Source organism: Ambystoma mexicanum, chromosome 2p, assembly GCF_040938575.1.
Source record: "Ambystoma mexicanum isolate Mex_15411 chromosome 2p, UKY_AmexF1_1, whole genome shotgun sequence".
Lineage (NCBI taxonomy): Eukaryota > Metazoa > Chordata > Amphibia > Caudata > Ambystomatidae > Ambystoma > Ambystoma mexicanum.
In genome coordinates, this window is record NC_090923.1 from 500,055,688 (window position 1) to 500,071,956 (window position 16,269).

The following is a 16,269-nucleotide window of genomic DNA, read 5'->3' on the forward strand; positions in this document are numbered from 1 at the left end:
CCACCCCCGCTCATGCCCCGTGTCTCCCCTGTTCCCCCCACCCCCTGCTCATGCCCCATGTCTCTCCTGTTTCCCCCACCCCCGCTCATGCCCTGTGTCTCCTCTGTTCCCCCCCGCCCCCTGCTCATGCCCCGTGTCTCTCCTGTTTCCCCCCACCCCCGCTCATGCCCCGTGTCTACCTCCCGTTCCCCCCACCCCCTGCTCATGCCCCGTGTCTCCCTCCTGTTCCCCCACCCCCCGCTCATGCTCTGTGTCTCCCTCCTGACATTTGTGATGTCATCTTTGATGTCCTGGGTGTTAGTCTTAGTAATGCACGGTGGTGGCGCGAGTTATGGTTGCTTAGCTTACCATAACTGGTGAATTTCAGGGGTTTTTTGGTTTTACTTGGACCATAACGTCCCTTTAACAAAGTTTTTTCATTGAATTTATAAACATATTTACTGTTAAATATTTTAGATACATAAAAGAATTGCTTTTCTTTCCAACCAGAAGTTTTTTTCCTCTATAGCATGATTGATGAATACAAAGTTTATTGGCTGTCTACTAGGAATACGTTCAGTATTCACTTAGTACTATTATAAACAAATTAATAGTATTTATTTTACTATACAATAAATGTAATTCTGAAACATAATTACTATTATTAAACATAGACGCTGACAATATAAAAAAGGTATGAGTTAAGACATTTGTAAATATAATATATATGTACAATCCACATGCGTATGCACAAAGATTTGTATATTCTTTTTTTATATAAATATATATAACCGCGGCTCCAGCACCAGCCAATGAGATCCAGGTTTTGGTATCAGCGGCCAAGGCGAGCAACGACTGAGATGATTCTATCCACGGATACCGGCTCCCCCGGCAGCATTGTAACCATGGTTACAAGAAAGATGTGTTGTATTTTAGTCACTCAAACTGCATAAAACAAATTACAATAGCTATTGTAATACATTTTTGCAGTCTGTGTTTAATTTCATCTATTTTTGTAACTTAGAGGGTGACTCTTAAAAGTGAAATTTTGGGGGGGAAGGAAAGAGGGGGTGGCACAGGGATGGAAAACACATAAGGATGAAACATAACAAAGGTAATTAAAATAAAAAGGAACACCTATTTTTGGTATTTATGTATACATTTTCTGGAAAAGGGGGGAAACAAACTGCATCTTAAAAACAACTAAGGATAACAATCTGGTCTTCAACTATTAACTTGTCCCAATCTTTAGTTGCAACACCTCCCACGGCTACCCATGACTCTTATAACTGAAACATTGGGAGTAGGTACAATTGGAACATGTGGAGATGATACTGCTGCAAAAGTTGAGGTTTCATTCAGTGTCAGTGGCGTTGCAATGGTGGAATCAGATGCTGGACATGATGCTGATTTGTGAGCACGTAATGCATGAGCCCCATGCAGTATAGTTTTGTGGTGTTTATGCGATTTACAATGTGTGTCATCCACATCATCCCAATGCACTCTCACCAGATGATTGATCATCACAGATGTTCCAAGGCTTTGCGATGGCGCATTTTATGGTCCACGTATTAGAGTCTTCATGCACAATATGCACTGTACACCCCCCGCCTCCTTTTTAGAGCAGTGCCATTTAACCTTCAAATATCTCCAACTGTCTGCAGGGGTTTTTATTGCTATGGCTTTCTTCCTGGGTGGTGATGGATTGGGGACCCAGATGACATTGCCATTGCTGCTTCTGCTGTTGTCATGGCTAGACATGTTGAAGTGTCCAACTGGTGAGGAAAAGATAAAATAACACAAATGACAATACTAAAAAGACAATGCCACAAAAATGAAAAGTTGAAAAATAGAAATGAAAACAAATTGAACAAATGACAAGACAACGGAAAAGAAGATTAGGTGAAAATTAGGCAAAAAGGAGGAACAATTAAAGGGTTAAAGTGGCAAAGGTTCATTTAGTTACTGGTTAAACCTTTCACTAACAAGCACTAATAGCAATGATAAATGTAAACTTTTTTTGATGGGTGGGACGATTGTTCATGACTACACACAGCCGCACACTCTGATTCGTCACTTTCGCATGCTAGGATTTGGTCATAGGGTGTGGGTGTAGTCGCGTCAATGCACCGCAACGTTTAATTTGTCTTTTTTCTTTTACACGGCTAGTAATCACGTGTAGACGTACAGCTGCAGTGTGTGATATGATTGGCTGGTGCATCAGGTGCAAAGATGCGTAGCCACGTTAAAGCAGCTCAATGGGACTCATTACGAGTATGCTGATCTGGTAACACTCTGAGATCTGCGGGCGGGTGCCGTCCCTCCCTCCAGATTTGACGTTGCGGGCGGTTCGGCACCCGCTCACTGACTTTGACGGAAGCATTGGCACTGTTATCAACGGAGCCAGTTCTTCCATCCTCCCCATTCCTATTGAGTCCTATGGGACTTAAATGGGAATGGGGAGAAATGTTTTCCTGTGCCTGACCATGGGGAATCACCGGCACCGCTGAGGCTGTAACGCCCCAGTAATTCCCCATGGCCAGGCGCCGGAAAAAGTTACTCCCCATTCCCATTTCAGTCCCATAGTACTGAATGGGAATGTGAAGGATGATATATACCGGCACGGCTGACGCCAGGGTCGTAATAGGTTCCAGTGTCCTATTCGGTTATTTTGCACATGCGGATTTCATCACACAGTATGGGCGTAGCCACGTCAATACACTGAAATGTGTGATTGGTCCGTTAGTTGACACAGATAGGAATCATGTGTAGACGCACAACGGCAGCGCATTATATGATTGGCTGACACAACAGGTACAAGGACATCTTGCCACGCTTACAAAGCTTGACGTCCCATTGGGTCATTTTGCACATGCAGATTTCGTTGTACGGCATAAGCGTAGCCGCATTAGTATACCGCAGCATGTGATTGGGTCATTTGCTGACACAGCTAAGCAGGTGAGTGCTGCCCATGATCCGATTGTCTGTTGAAAAACAGGTGCAAACCCGCATAGCTGTGTGAACACAGCTTTGAACGTGATTGGGTCTTCCTTGGACGTGGCTACGCCACATGCTGGTGCATCTCCCCGTTCACTCGGGTGATTTTTGAATAATTTAGGTGCAAACACGTCATTGCGCTTTGGCCTTGCTCATACGGGAAACACATTCCAGTTGGCTATATAGCGTAACCAGGGTTATACCCCTCTGCCAGCATCTGATTTCTGTCATTGCCTTTTTTCTCTTGGTGGGCGAACTTTATTGTGATCCTTTAGGAACTTTTCAAAATCAGTATCTCTTTTATCCATTCCTTTTTTACCTTTCTTCTTCCTATACCGTTGTCATTTGTCTTATGCATTGTAGTTTGTCACTTTTTGTTATTTCAGCTTGTTATTTCTTTTAAAAGGTTTTTTGATATTAAGTGGCAGAATCCTTTTTGTGTGGTGTATTATTTTATTTTTCCTCCACGATCCTGCATTTCGAAATAACTACGACCAGCAGTGATGATGAGGTGGTGTGGGTGACTTCAGCTTTCCCGCCAAGGAAGAACCAATATGCACAAAAAGCAATTTCTGACAGTTGTCAATATTTCTTTGTAAAGGACCAACAAAGCAGAAAGAATATTGAGGAGCTCATGTGCAATTTATGTTGCAAGGTTTTGCGGAGGGGACTGGCTCACAAGTGGTCGAAAGGCTTGGGTACCTCCATGTACCTCCAGAGACTTCCAATATGATTACTAGCTATTTTCCACCATCTAACACCCAACCTCTGTCCATCCTGCCTGCACCTGATCATTCTAAACCTGTCTCAGCTCGATCGAGGTGGGAGGTGGCATCCTAGACGCTTTGGGCAAGGTTCTTTCAGAACAATCAATGCTAGGTATGTTTTTAAGTGTCCATTTTTTTAAACCATTCTTTAGAGCAAAGAAAACCCCACAAAATTTACAAAATATAAAATGCAAAAAAGAAAATAGTATAAAATAAAAACCTTGAAATTCAATGAAAAAACATTAGTTGCAGGGACATTAAGGTGAGAACTTAATGCAACAAACCCCTGAACATTTAGTTAAAGCCACCTTATCTTTGCGCCCCCTTGTTGTGTAGCCTATGACCACAACAATGACATCAAGATGCCATCACAGATGACAGATGCACTAACCAGCTGCTAGCCTTGTTCTTAAGGACAATACTAACCAGTAGACACAACATTTTATGTGCCCACCTTATATTCTACCATATACATGAGCTACTAGACATGGTATTTGACCATGAGCAGGTTGTACATCTTTTGTCATTGTCCTCTGTATATTTTTAAATACTATATGCCAGCACCATTGGATTTTACAGTGCCCACTGTGTATTATACAACACTAACTAGCCACTAGATATGGCTTTCACGGGTGCCCATTGTTTATTATATACACTAACCAACCCCTAGGCATGGTATTCAATACAATAGTAGCCAGTGGCCAGGGCTTTGGCTGTGCTGACTGTATATTCTAACACATTAATGGGCTCTAGCTATGGCCCTATGGACTACAGCTTTCAAGGTGAGTCTGACTCCCTTAGGAACCGCTTAAAGTTCAATTGTAAATAAAATGTTATTTGAGAAATGGATTTGACCGAAATTTCGATTAAGGACTTGCGCTCCCACCCCCTGCCCCACCCCCTCCCAATTTTGCAAAGTTTTGTAAAGAACTGTTACAAAAAAAAAGTTATTAAGGGGACAAAAACAGCATTTTTTCCAAATTTGCAGCATACTTTCCATTCATTTTCCCATAGAGATACAAGTAAATTTTCACCAAAGATAATAGCCCATAACACTGGACGGGTTTGGACCAGGTCTGAAACAACTTGGGCACGAAGCGTTAACTAACGATCCATGCTTGGTTTGGGGTTATTTGCCCACTGTATATTATAAAACAGTGATGGGCTGGTGGGCATGGCTTTTAACCATGCACATTGTTATTTTGCAACACTGAGCACTAGTTATGTCCTTTGATGATGGCCAATGACTACAGCCTTTGTCAAGGCCAAGTGCATGACCTAAATGGTTATTAAGATAATAAAGGTTTATATGAGCTAATTTATTAATCACGTTATGTCTAATGGCATTATTGATGTCATCCATGTTATACAATGTAATTAGTGTTGTCACAAGTGATATCATCATTGCGGTCATAGGCTGTGCAACAGGGGATGCAAAGATAAAGTGGCTTTAGCTGAACTTTCAGGGTTTTGTTCCGTTAAGTTCTCACCTTAACTTCTCTACAACTAAAGTTATATATATATAAATATATATATATATATATTCAAGAAAAAAGCTTTAGTTGTAGGGCCGTTAAGGTGAGAAATACATTGTAAAAACAACCTTAAAATTCAAGGAAAAAGCTTTAGTTGCATGGATGTTAAGGTGAGAACAACAAAACCCCTGAAATTCCGCTAAAGCCACTTTATCTTCGCACCCCCAGTTGCGCAGCAGATGACCAAAGATGTCTTCTGCACATGGCCAGTGGCCACGCCCACACCCGTGCCCACTGTCCATTTTAGAACACTACCAAATCACAGTCACTTTATATTTTAAAACACTTGCAAACCATCACTCAAAGACGTTCATCAATCCCAAACTGATTTTGATCTGTTTTGACAGTGGTATTGTTATGTATAAAATATTGCATGCTTTGAGAACTCACAATGTTTTTTGGCAATGTGCAGTGAGATCACACACTTTGGTTAAGCAGCGATCAGCTGCGTACCTCTGCAGGTGATCCAACTTCCCTACCTCACCTGTATTAGAGGCATGAGATTGTGCCATGCTTAACACCAGCCATAATACCAATACCACAGTGAGTGTTTGAAAGAAGATACCCGTTGAGACAACCCTACCAAATGTACCCTCGAAGTGATGATAACCTATAGGGGGAACACCCTGAAGGAGTATAAAAAGAAGCTAAACAGGTGAATTGATGATGTCATAAAGAAGTGTGTACGATGTCTCAAAATAAAGAAGTATGACAAAGTATGAGACCTAACTGACAAACAATGACGCAAGAGGTCGAATGAACTAACAACATAGAAAAGAGGATGACTTCAGAGTAAATAAGATGTTGCTGAAAACAGAAGTTCAACCCATGTGCAGATGCTGAAATGCAAGGTAGATAAAGTCATCATAGAGCATAGAGGCCAGCTATAAGCAGTAAATAGAATGCACATGAAGCCGTCATTGTACAGAACTGGACAATTGTTTCATGAATTAAGTAAGCCAGAAAACCACGAAAGGAGATGGAAAATTGTGTCTCAGCAGAATAACAGGCTCATGGAGCTGCGTGGCGAGGCTGTCTGGCCCAAAGTCAAGACTGAAGAAACCAAGGTCGGCTATCAAGTCTGAAAAGGAGCGAGTGTGCAGAGGATGACTCCTCTCTTTTCAAGGTGCAAGAAAGAACACTAAGTATGTGAAGTTTTAATTCATTTAGAACATTTTAAACCTTCAAAATGGACTAGATCGTGGTCTCCTGTCATGCTTCAACATAAACGTCTGTGTTGAGATGAAAAAACGTGGTCAATGTTAGGCAGAATCCTGTCCAGTTACCTTGGGGAACACTGCAAAAAGATTAGACTACAGGAGCAGCAGTAAACCTAATTGGTAGCAGTGTGCACCACCCAGATTTACCTGGTAGCTGTGGCTGAGCAGTCAGACTTCTCTCAAGAAGAGTAGGGCAGTATGCAGAGTATACACAATAAGGCCAAAACACAGTAGAGCAAACAAACACTGACCAGAGCTTTGTATAAAAAGTATATAGTTATTTATTTAAACACACTTTAGGTAATACACTAGCACTCGCAATGAAAAGTAATCTAAAAACACAGTGAGGTAAGTATACACACCTCCCTTGTTAACTATCAGACAAGTCAGGGTTAAAGCACAACTAGTTGTTAAGACAGGAGTGAGCGCTTAACCTAGATGGCACTCCAATAGTTTAGGTTAAAAAGGGAGAGAAAAGGCAGAGCATAAAATAAAACAGTTCCCAACACTTTTAAGAGTTCAGAGCAAGTGGAGAAAGGCAGGTTATACTGTAGAGCCAAAGTTCATAGGCCAGGCCCACTTTAAATGGAGCAAAGCGAAATGTGCCCAGGATCACACAGTTTAAAGTACACTGAAAGTCTTTGCAGAGTGTTCAAAAGAGGTTGGGGTGATTCAAAAGATATAGTTAGAGGTCTGGAGCCAACCCAGTATAGAAGCCAAGGATTTAAGGGTCACCTTTAGCAATCTGAAGAAAGGGAGGCCAGGCAGGACACATTATTTTAAGGAGAAAGGAAGCTCCAGCGGGGACAGTTGTTCCTGGCATTGGTTGCAGTTCATTGTTCTGACCAGGGGAAGAGAGGATCTCGTCGAGGAGGAAACTTGGAGTCATTGCACTGCACAGGGATGAAACCAGCTGCGGAGTTCCCGATTAAATGGTGCAGTCCTTTTATTTGCGGTCAAAAGTGGTGAGCTTGGCTATCCTGCCGCCAGGGTGCTTGGCACAGGCAATTTGACCAAGGGCTGTCTTTGGAAGGTGAAAAGGGTGAACTGGTTGGTCCCACCAGCTCAGAGGAAGAAGACTCGTTCAGCGAAGATCTTCTCTTGTTGTCGGGAAAGTGGTGAGGTAGCTGCAGCAGGGCTTCACCGGTGGTGTCGTTGTTTTAGATGGCTCAGCTTTGTCCCTCTTCGGATTCTTAGGTCCTGTGGTGACTTCTGAATTTCCAGTCCCAAAGGCCCTGCTTTTATGCAGAAAAACCCCCATTCATCAGCTTTGCTGTCAATCACACATGCTAAGTGATGAGCCGGGCGGCTCATCATTGGGCCAATCAGAGTCGAGTGCGATTTGGGTTGCTAAGGCAACCCAGTCCAGGGTGCCAATTCCCCCCTCCACCCTTCCTGTGGAACCCAGAGTGGCACCACTTGGAGGGCTTCTGTGGAGAAGCCTGCCAAAATAGTGGAACAAAGGGCTCGACCTTGGTCAGAGTTACAGAGGCGGACACAAATGCCATTTTAGAACCAAGCTCTGGCTAAAAGACCCACCCGTTGATTTAATATTAAATAAATAAACCAGCGGTATCTTTAACATTGCACCAAAAAGTGGTGCATTTAAAAATGAATGGGAGAATCCCATAGAGAATATTCCGGTGGAATATTTTGCATGGTAACCACTGCCACCAGCCAGAAACTCGACGAGGGGGGACCGGACAGTGCCCCCTCGAAAACAGACCCAGGGGCAATTGAATTACCCCTTACCAGTACTTCCACAATATGATGGTTTGTATTGGTTCTGTTCACAATTTTGGACTAGTAAAGCCAATGGTGACTTTACATGCCCTGGGAGACAGTAGTCAGTCCCAGGGTATGGAGTCTATGTTTGGGGGTCACTGTGACACCCCTGTGGTACTGCACTGAGGGTGCTGTGTACCACACACACAGAAAAACAGATGATACCCTATGGAGTAAAAACAAACCCCATAGCCCATAAGCACTTAGCAAGTCAAAGACATACCTCAAATCATGCCTAAGAGTGGGAGTAAAAGAGGCTCACTCTTAGCAGGAGAAAAAAACAAACCCCAAAAATCCAGCAAAGCTGCTGGGGGACTCACTAGGTTTTGGAAATTAGCCTTATACGAGAATTCTTCCTAACAGTCCATATGTACAACCAGGACATTCATAGCTGGTCAAGTTCGCTTTGACGTCCATGCAGAGCCTGCTGACGCAGGTTCAAATCCCGGCAGGGCCAAACTCAGCCTTTCATCCTTCTGAGGTTGATAAATGAGCACCACACACTGTGAGCAGCGCTCATATACCTTAGGGTTTGTAGTGCTATATAAATGCAAAATTAATTAATTAATCCTGAAGACAGTTCTGAATTAGCTCAAAAAATGACTTGGCCATAAAGAGACTTGGTCATGGCCAGACACACACTCTGGTGTTGACACTAAAGTGTGAGGACAAAGGCACCCTTTTTCAAAACAAACTGTGAGGGATCTGTCACTCACTAAGTTTACTAACCACACCTATATCTGTTGTGAACGCGGTTCTTGTGCAGGTCATAAGTAAATGTCTTAAAGTTTCCACTGTTTCTGGATCCGAACAGAATCTGCAAGTTTGTGGTTCAGTTTTCGTGCGGATTGCTATGATTTCCTGCGTTGGTAGTTGATTGAATCTTATTTTCATAAAAGTTTTCTGCATTTTTTTGTTGGAAAATTTCATGCAGTAGCTCATAGGTTGATTAAGTTTATTTGTTGTTGCTGGTAAATGAGCCAGGAGCTTATTTCCTATTGTTTTTTCACCAGTTTGGATCCTATCTGCTTGTGCTATTTTTACCTTAATTCTGTTAGGATTCTCAATAAGGTCTTCTGTTGAGCAAGCCAAATCTGCTAATTTTTTTGTAAGTTTTTATGCCCAATTATTTAGTGCTCTGCAGCGACCTTGGCTGAGCTCTATCTGGACCAGCTTGTAGATCGGGAGGGTATCTGTAAGAATGATTTTCCAAAAGAGTCGCATCCGGCTTTGGTCAACTGATGCTTGGAGTGATAGTAAACCCAGTTCACGTCTAACAGCTGCAATTGAGGAAGATTTAGGCAGACCTAGCACGGCTTTCCATAGGTAGCCTTCCAGCTTCGTCCATATGGTATTATCGATGTTCAACGCAGAGTCCATGCCGTAGATTATTGATGGCACTACCTTTTGTTTGTAGAATTGGATAAGCCCGAGCGCGCAAAGGGCATCTTCTGGCTGTTGTGCTGTGGCTGCGGCTGATATCCCGTACTCTGTATTGCAGCCTGTCAGTTGTTGGACTCCCGGAGAGGACGCCTGGAGGCGTGTGAACGTGGGCGTGAGGAAGGCAGGAAAAGGAGAACTCCATTGTGCCGTAGCGCGGCCTGGCCCCGCCCACTACCCGCCCCCTACTACTCCCACAGGAAGAAGGAGTGCTATAAAGCCCTTACCCAGACACCCTTGCAGCCGCTAAGCCCGAGCGCGCAAAGGGCATCGTCTGGCTGTTGTGCTGTTTGGCTGCTTGCTGTGGCTGTGTGCCTACTCTGTGGCTGGTGGTCAAGCGAGCCCAGTCAGACAAACATATAGTTTTCAGCGGTGCAGCGGAGAGGAGCCCCCAACCAGGAGATTGAGTTTCCCTCTCCCCTGGTGCAAACAGAGAGGAGCTGCACAACGCACAACGATGGGACGCCTGAAGAGTGACACCTCAGATCCAGGGGCGGAAGAAAGGGTAAAAACCCGACAGCAGGTAAGGCAGCGGGTTGCTTCCAATCCGGTTCCTGCAGGAGCCCATTCACCAACTACGGGAGGCCTCAATAAAGGCATGTTGCCTTGGAGACAAAGCCGCCTGGCTTTCCCGAAAAAAATAGCACCAGAGCAGGACCAGCCCCTGGTGGCAGAAATGGCCAGGGAAGACCCCATCCCTATGGTCATAGCACCTGAAGACGGAGAACTAGACCAAATAACTAGCGGGGTCAGAGCCACCCAAGATCAGACCCCTCCTAGAGTAGAAAAGGGCCAGGCAGGGGCAACTCAGCTAACTCTGCCTAACGAACAGGGGGATAAGATAAACCCCCAGAGGCCCCAGGAGACTTAGGTGGCCCCGAATGAGCCCATCCACTCGAAGACGCTCAGTGGGGAAGAACTTGTTGGGGAAATGCCCAACATAATCGAGGAGAATCTGACTATTGAACAATCAGAGCGGGAGGCTCCACTAGAGAAGGCGCTGGGAGTGGGGGGTAAAGGGGCCGAAACATCTGATCCAATAACAGCAGAGGAGGGGGTTGACCAAAAAGACGCATCAGGAGCGGATGTTGCCTGTCCCAAAGCAGGGGAAGCAGAAATCCCTCAGGATAAAACACCAACTCAGAAGGGAGCGATCACAGTACCCTCTATTACTGAGAAAGAGATGCCCCAGATAAAAGCTGTCAGAGTTTACTACCCAGCTGGAGGGAATCCCCACGTCATAATGAGGGGCAGAGAATGTTCGACGCAAACACTTTTAATGACTCAGACCTAAGTCCTGGAGATTGTAGGGAGCAGAGGTCTGCCCACTTGCCGGCCTTTCTCCCCAAAAGTGGCTGCAACGGCACGACCCACGAAATGCTTAGCAACTCAAACCTCGCTTCGAAATTAATTCTGGACATTTCAAACTTACTGAGAAAATAGTAAAGGAGAAAAGGAGAAGTCTATCATTTATTAAGGATAAACTGACAGAGCTTGATGATGATGTGGACCTAACAGACCAATTGGATTCAAATACCTCACAAAGAGGGGAAAATTCACAGCAAAATACAGGTCCCAGACAAACGGATTACAGAAGCAAAGCTCCGCAGGGGTCGTTGAAAATGACCCAGTCTATGAGTATTGATGACATCTCCATGGAAAAAATAAGCGATCTATACTCAAGGGAAAAAGGGACGACAAGGCTCATATTCAGAATGTGATGATGGCATCTTTAAACATCACACTTGCCCCTTTCTGAAACTTTATGAGTCCATGAACAAAAACTTGCAGCTACTACATACCTTAGCATTAAAAACTGAGGAAGGAATGGGTGAAATAGTAAGCTTCACGAAGCAACTGGATATGAGATTGCAAAAAGAGTCTGACTTGTCACACCAGAGGCAAAATCGCCTATGTGACTTGGCGCGCCAGGAATCCAACGATAAGCAACTCTTGATGGAAGCCATACTTGAGGATCATAAGTGGATAAGGAAGCAAAACCAGCAGTCCTCCTTGAAAACAGATCCCAAACGAAATTCTGAAAGGGACCAGGACTCGGAAGCGTCGAGGAGGAAAAATCCTGAAGTGATCAATGTAAAGAAAAAAACAGACGGCCCCCTAGTAATAGGGAAGGGCTTAAAGACAGCTAGACCCAATAATTCAGACGGCCTGTTGATAATAGATGACGAGGAAAAGAAATCAAAGTATGCGATTTTCAAAGAACTTCCGCATCAAACAGAAAAAAGGAGCGTTTGCCCAGAAGATCCTTTCCAAGACAAGAAAGGAACAAGTCAAAAGAAAGCAAAAAATCAAGCTCAAAATCGTAAAGCAAATGGATCCAGAGCATTCTTAAGGAACATCAAACTGCCTATTGAGGAGAGGGATGAACCCCTACCTAAGAAGCTGAGGAGAGAATTAAGCTTGTCAGGACCATCAAAGGGGAAAACCGCTATCAAACAGAATGAAAAAGATTCTGACACAAGTGTCTGTTTGAGTGACCTCATAGAAACAGCTGAAGAACTCAAAGAGGATGAGCTGTGGGACAATATCAGCTTATCTGAATGGCAAGCAATAGACAACCAATTAGACTCTGCCCGATGGAAAAAAAATCGAGAAGACACGAAGACCAAAGGAAAAAGAAACCTAATGAAAAAATAACAAATAATGAAGTGGACAACCAAAGATCTGAAGGTACCAACCATCTGAAAGAGGAGCATCAAAATGAGAAAAGAAGCCCAGGGAACAGGTATCAAGAAAACAGATCCCACAGGAGGTGTGACTCTCGAGAAAGTCTCCAAAGGAAGACAAGGGACAGGGACCAAGGAAATAGATCCAATGGGAGAGGGAAATCTCCCCACGGATTTTGTGAAGAAAGATCTAATGATCGTAAAGAAAAGAAGAGAGCCATCATAGCCAAAGATCCTCGACTAACTATAATGGACAGGAAAAGGAGCCCTAACAACACAAAAAAAAACCAGGAGTTATTAAAACAGCTGGAAGTCAGGCAAAATGAAAGACTCCAAACAAGTCCAGTCAATCGGCGGTATTCGAAAGAGAGAAAAACTCTAAGATATAGGAATCGAGAAAAGCAAACAAAAAAAAGCCAGCAAGGAGATGAACGGGAGACTGGGGGTAAACATGGTCAATTTCATACATTGAGACTGGAACGGATGTGGAGTGACAGAAAACGGATCGTGCTGAACAGGGCTAGGGTGATGGCACTATTTAAAGACCTACCATCAACCTTCAGAATCCATAGTGATGACGTGGCAATAGTCGAGTTTATTGATGTAAAAAAGCCAGATGTGGTCCTACTACACCTGAGGACAAGTAAATTGAAAGAAAGTCTGTGGGGGGTAAGGTATAACCTTGAGTCCTGGGGATACAGACTCGATGACCCAGGAAAAAAAAGTGATCAGCGAGAGGTAAAGACCGTCAGACCTCCTACAGTGAGAGTGGAAAAAATAAAGAAAACCTTTGAAAGGAAAGCCGTGAACACAAGGCAGGAAGGAGGGTCAATACAAAAGTCAAGTGCCAGACAACATCGGGAGGATACAAGGGATCGCTGCTCAGATCCAACAAGCAAAATAAATAACTACCGAAAGGCCACAGAGGATCACTTAAAAAAACTGAGATACACAATTGATAATTCAAATCAGAGGGAAAAAGGGACAGGAATCGGCACTCAGACACTGAAAGAAGTGGAAACAAGAAGTAACCCCACCATCATACCCGAAAAAAAGAGACAATAGATTAATTGCAGTGGAAAAGGAACTAAACCTCTATTGGAATCATGGAACGCACAGGGATTCAGACATCTCTACTCGGGGGAGAGTAATATGAATTAATTTGTATACAAGAGAGCTGGATCAGAAGAACTCCGGTGTGTGAAGGCTACCAAGTCTACATAAATCCGGCACAGAAAAAGAACCCTTAGGAAGACCTCGGGCAGAGCTGGTAACCCTAGTGAAGGAGGATTGTCAATTGCAAGTACTAGAACATCAAACTCCGAACCCGTTTCTACAGATACTCAAAGTGGTGAAAAACAGAGGTAGAAATGAAAGGAGACTCCTTCTAATAAACACATATTGGAACCCCTCAGAAATAGCCATGAGTAAATATCTAGTGGAGATAATGAGGGCTATTGATGCAGCAATGTTAGAGGATGAGGGCCTACTGATCATCTTATGCGGGGACCTAAATATTAAACTGCTGGATAAAAAGGGCCTGCTGAAAAGAAGACAGACTCTGCCGCCTAACGAAAAACTCTGGCTCGCAGAAATGGACACCATGGAGAGGTCTATGTTGAACGGTCAAACAGTAGGGGACCTCCCAGGGTCAAAGACCTGGACAGCGAACTCGAGGGCTGCTTGACTGGACTACTGTTTCGTTGCCAGAAATACCTTACCCTGGATAAACGCCTTCAAAGTAGTCCAACAGATGGCTAGCGACCACGCTCTGCTTGTAATTGAACTTCTCTGGAAGACGGAAGAGCCGAAGTACCAAAACTTCCCGAATTGGTATAATCGGGCAGACGCACAAGGCTAAAAATCAAAGCAAGCTCTATTCCCCTATTAGTAGAGCGATTGAAACATAACGTTGAAGAAAACCAAGACACAGTGGAATATGGTTGTCTTTTGAATGAGTTTGAGATTAAGATTGGTCCTAACAAAAAACAAGAGGTGATAAGGAAACATGCATACAACAAAATCTTGGTGGTGAAACGAAGGGAACACCGTACAGAACTGAGACGTCTGTGGAAAAGCTCCCTCACTAATAAAGAGGAACTTATAAGACGTTGCAAACAGGCTTATAAAAACTGGCTAAAATCCACCAGGATGTGGAGAGAACAATTAGATGCTGAAAAAATGATGGCAGCAATAACCAAGTCTAACTCAAGGTCCTTATGGGAGATAATCAATAAAGGGGGAGAACTCCAGACCGCACTGACATCTAGTAATGTGTCAAAGGAGGATTGGGTGAAGTTCTATACAGATCTCTTTCAGGAGAAAGACCCTATCAAGACTGAGCAAAGATCAGGAAACAAATGGTTAATTGACATTGACCGGGAAGATATCTTAATAACGATACAAAAGTTGAGTTCATCTCGAGCGGCTGGCCCGGACGGCATCTCTAACTGTATGCTTAAGGATAACAAGGAAGAGTGGGCAGATTTCATCTTAATATTATTCCAGCAGATCTTAACAAGATCAATACCCCAATCCTGGAAGGAGGCCCTAATAGTACCTATATATAAGAAAGGAGATTGCAACAACCCGAGGAACTATAGGCCTATCGCCCTACTCGACTGCATAGGAAAACTGTTCTGTTCCATTTTGCTGAGAGATTTAAAAAACTGGGCAATAAGTACAGGGATCCTTGATAAGAGACAAACTGCATTCATGAGCGGCGTGGGAACATCATTGAATCTATTCATCCTGAATATACTTAAGCTGCGAGCATTAAAACAAAAGAGGAACATATACCTGGGTTTCGTCGACCTGGAACAGGCCTTCGATGGCATCTGCAGAGAACTCCTATGGGCCAAACTAAGGAAGTGGAACTGTCCGCAGGATCTGCTTGAGGCAATTCAGGAACTATATACCAATACTTCAGTTCAGATAGTTGTCTCAAAACAAGGAGACCTGACAGAGAAAATCCTGACATCTAAGGGCATAAAGCAAGGGTGTGCACTGGCACCTTTCCTGTTCATTCTGTACCTAGTAGATATGAAAGAATCCCAGGACCAAATCCGTGCATTTCCTCCACTATTTCAGGACGAAGCCCTCTCATGGATGGTGTAAGCAGACAACGTCGAATTTGTGGATCAAACCCCCATAAGTCTGCAAAGATGAATTGTGGAATTTAAGTCCTACTTAAATCAAAATCACCTGAAGGTCAACGTAAAAAAAATCCATGATCTTAATAATGCAGACGGCGTGTGGATCCAGAGCCAGAAAACAGAAAAAGGGATTCATCTGGTCATTGGACAACCAACCACTGGAAATAGTGGACTCAACAGTCTACCTCGGGGTACAAATCAATAAGAACATCAATGAGCAAGGACAATTAGATTTCATCAAAGCAAAGCTGATAAAACTAACTAACCAAGCTCGAGCTCTCCACCAACGTTACGGATCCTTCTCAATGCTGCCAGTAATCACATTTTACAAACAAAAGGTAGTGGCAAGCATAACATACAGAGCAGAATCCCTGCTAAACCTCCTTTGGAAAACATGGGATGTGCTAGAGGCTTTTTTCTGGAGAAGGGCACTCAGGCTCCCAAATTGCCTCCCTGTCTCGACAATAAGACACAAACTAAGACTGCAATCGATGGAGTCAACGGTCCTGTGGAAGACTCTTTCGTTATATCGGAAGTGTATCCTAGATAAGCCGTCCATCCCATTCAAATTGCTAGCCAAAAGAGAGGTAAAAAACAAAGACTCCCATTTTGAGGCCTGGAAACAGAACTGTCTCAAAATATTGGAATATCATCACATCAAAACTGAAACGCTGAAAGAAAACCCTGAGAAAGCGAAGAAAAAT